The sequence below is a fragment of the Amphiura filiformis genome, chromosome 2 (assembly GCF_039555335.1).
Source record: "Amphiura filiformis chromosome 2, Afil_fr2py, whole genome shotgun sequence".
Lineage (NCBI taxonomy): Eukaryota > Metazoa > Echinodermata > Ophiuroidea > Amphilepidida > Amphiuridae > Amphiura > Amphiura filiformis.
The window spans coordinates 64,195,516-64,199,044 of NC_092629.1; the positions used below are offsets into that span (position 1 = coordinate 64,195,516).

General features: G+C 36.5%; 1 non-coding gene across 1 annotated transcript; it reads left to right on the top strand.

Annotated features, from left to right (window-relative positions):
* The first annotated feature begins 292 nt into the window (after positions 1 to 292).
* Positions 293 to 364, top strand: Trnav-aac (transfer RNA valine (anticodon AAC)). The gene has a single exon. It is a non-coding gene; the product is annotated as a tRNA-Val (tRNA).
* The last annotated feature ends 3,165 nt before the right edge of the window (positions 365 to 3,529 follow it).

Sequence of the window (3,529 nt, forward strand, 5' to 3'; positions counted from 1 at the left end):
AACAGGGACACATTATACGGAACGCACCTTGGCTGGCGACATGGAGGAAAACAATGGATATGTATAATCAGCTTTATTGTTTTATACTTTCTAGGCATGTTACAACCTCTAGCCCCACACACTTCAGAAAGCAACTCCTAAGTATCAGTTATATTAATAAAAGTCATTTCTTTCTGACGAAACAAGTCTGAATACGACTTGTAACTATGGGCGACACAGATTTGGCTTTTTGGACACTTTATCGGAGAATGTGCCCATAAGTACCAGACTTGAGTCCTGTTTATCAGGGACAGTCTGTGTAGCTCAGTGGTAGAGCGCTCGCCCAACAAGCGAGAGGTCTGTGGTTCAAGTCCCCGCACAGGCTGGTATTTCCGGAGTTTTTACTCTGGTATATCTGCCTATGCATGTTATGTTTCCATTTGTAAATTCATGCTTAAATGTGATAGTGTGCGATGTATATTAAATATATTAAGAATAACGATTAAGCATCATTAATTTAATCTCGTGCGCTAGTTTGTAATGTTTGAATGTTTCCATGTTCCAGTGTATGATGCGTAAGCCTCTGTTTCTGTGTGTATGATTATATTAGGCTGGCGGGTAAGCATAATTGATCTCGTACACTGGTATGTAATATGTTGTTTGTACTGTTCACCCTTGACTGCTAATATCCGTAAGTACAAGACTTGAGTCTTGTTTATCAGGGACAGTCTGTGTAGTTCAGTGGTAGAGCGCTCGCCCGACAGGCGAGAGGTCTGGGGTTCAAGTCCCTGCACATTCAGGTATGTCTGGAGTTTTTACTCTGGCATATCTGCCTATGCATGCTATGTTTCCATTTGTAAATTCATGTTTAAATGTGCTAGTGTGCGATGCGTAATTCTTCTTTCCCATGTGTATTGATATATTAAGAATAACGATTAAATATCATTAACTTGATCTCGTGCGCTAGATTGTAATGTTTGAATGTTTCCTTGTTCCAGTGTATGATGCGTAAGCCACTTTCTCTGTTTGTATGATTATATTAGGCTGGTGGGTAAGCATCATTAATTAATCTCGTACACTGGTATGTAATATGTTGTTTGTACTGTTCACCCTTGACTGTTCATATCCATAAGTACCAGACTTTTTAATATATGTGACCGTACAGCACGAATGAGCCGAAATGTCCTCAATTGTATTCTGAGTTACAGTAAAATGGGCATGAAGGTCGTATTCATAGGTACCTCAATTTGGTGCTACGTGTACCTCATTTAATGAGATACACGTAGCACCAAATTGAAATACCTATGAATATGACCTTCATGCCCATTTTACACTGTAACTCAGAATACAATTGAGGACATTTACGGCTCATTCGTGCTGTACGGTCACATATGGTGTGTGAAGCCTTTCCGAGACTACCATCGGGTACTCAAAAATTAAATATTGCTTTGTTTTATGGATTTTTGAAGATCGCTCATTAATCGGTAATTGAAATAAAGGGACGTATCACCATTTAGCTAAAATACTAAACTTTCATAGCATGTAAATTATTTCCGTCGACAACGAATGGTATTGGGTTCAACATGTACCTAGAACAAAAACTGGCAAAATATAAATCATGTACGTAACAGAACTAAAATCTACTTAGAATTACGTTATTCATTCCTTCTGTACTGAAAAAATCGTGCTATTTAATTATTTTAACAAATGCGAAGGCCGTAAAAAATTAAAATTTGAGTGAGCAACCCGATTGTGAACAATTATATATCGCACGTACAGGTATATTGACATTTTCTCTTTCTGGCATTTAGTTTCGTTTCTCTAAGGAACATGACAAGCTTGTTTTTCAAAGACTTAAAGTAGAAGATTTAGTGAAACGTGTACAGAGTAGTAACGATAGTAAATATGTCACATTTTGTAGGATTCTCCAAGCAATTGTTTGAACGCATCTCCTTTTTCGAAGTTTAATATCGCTATTCGAAACCACTAAGCATGCAATTTACCAATTTAACAAACTTACACAACAGTCTAGAAATTCATAGGCTATCATGTTATTAGATCAATATATCCATATATCCCTACAAACACTGTACAAATGTAACAACATAAAGACGAATGATCAATATCAACCAGGGTCACATCTATTTGACCCCGCAAAATAACCTCAGAACATAAGTAACACAATACCAAAACATGCAAATACGAGCAATTTTTATTTTACCATTTTCTAACTTGGGTGTATGTTACGACAGTATATCCATGCTTTATTTTAAAGTATAGGGGCATTAAATTTGGTATGTTTTTTTCTTCTTCTTTTTTTGAAAGCCACAATGGAGTATGGATGTATATACCTTGGGCACTTAAAAGTAACTCTAGTTCCTGAAGGGGTATGATGTACGAACCAATTGATGAAACGCCCTGATAAGAATTTATCACCAGTGAGTTAGTAATAGTGTGCAATGAGTGTATGTCTTTTCAATAATATACGCCGTCCATTACTTCTTTGAAACTAGTATGTATATTGCCCTAGGCGTTCAGATAGTGTTAAATTTTTAGCTTTTAACGTAAGTATTATTGAAGGGAAATAGATACGTGGGCCTATAACGTCTATAAAGTAACACTTAGATACACGATGTCATCATTGAGTAGGATATGGGTGTAACAATTCGTCAATACTAACGGTTGTTTAAGTATGCTTTCAATGCTGGTGATTTATTGTTGACGTTAACAGAATTTGATTTCTAGGAAGATAATATTTCCATTGATTGTTCAAACAAATAACCTATAAAAGTTCAGCATTGAGGTTAGTTAGACGGTCGCTTAGACCAATATGTTCGATCATAATTATTGCAAAAACAAGGTATTATATTTTTCAGATAACATTTAAAGTGCATTGAAATCTGCACAGCCGGTGCCATGTCACATTCGTGAAGTTGACGTCGGATTAGTTTATTCAAATATAAATTACTGTGTTCAAATGACATTTTGTTGACTTAAACACTGACAATCATTGCACGGATTTTCCATTTCTTTAAGATGAAAAATGTCTGCCTTCTTTTAAGTACAGTCTTGCTTCGGGGTGGGGTTAACACTTGTTGCGAAAAATCCTGTTTAGAATGTGTTTTGAAAACCTCTGGTCACTCATGTGTATACTGTGAAATTACGTGGCATCCGGGTTCCAAAGTCGGTGCATTACCGTCTGTGCTTTAATATACAGGGTGTCCCTGAAAGTACTGTGTCGTCGGGAACTGATTTTTTTTGGGTATTTTATCGCATAAGCCAAACATAACTAAATAAACGATGTGTTTGAGGAATTCATCAGCTATCTCATACTTTTTGAATTTTGACAATTGACCGCTCCGTTTTTGAAATAACTATTTTTTTCAGTCCGTTCCAAGGAGTCAAATTTCTATCAGTGACAATTATAGGCGCCGCATGGGATGATCCGTGGAAAGGTTTGAAAATGAGGGTGTTTCGTAAAATCATTATCGAGAACGGTGTGGTCAATTGTCACAATTCAAAAAGTACGTGACAGGTGATTCATTTCTCA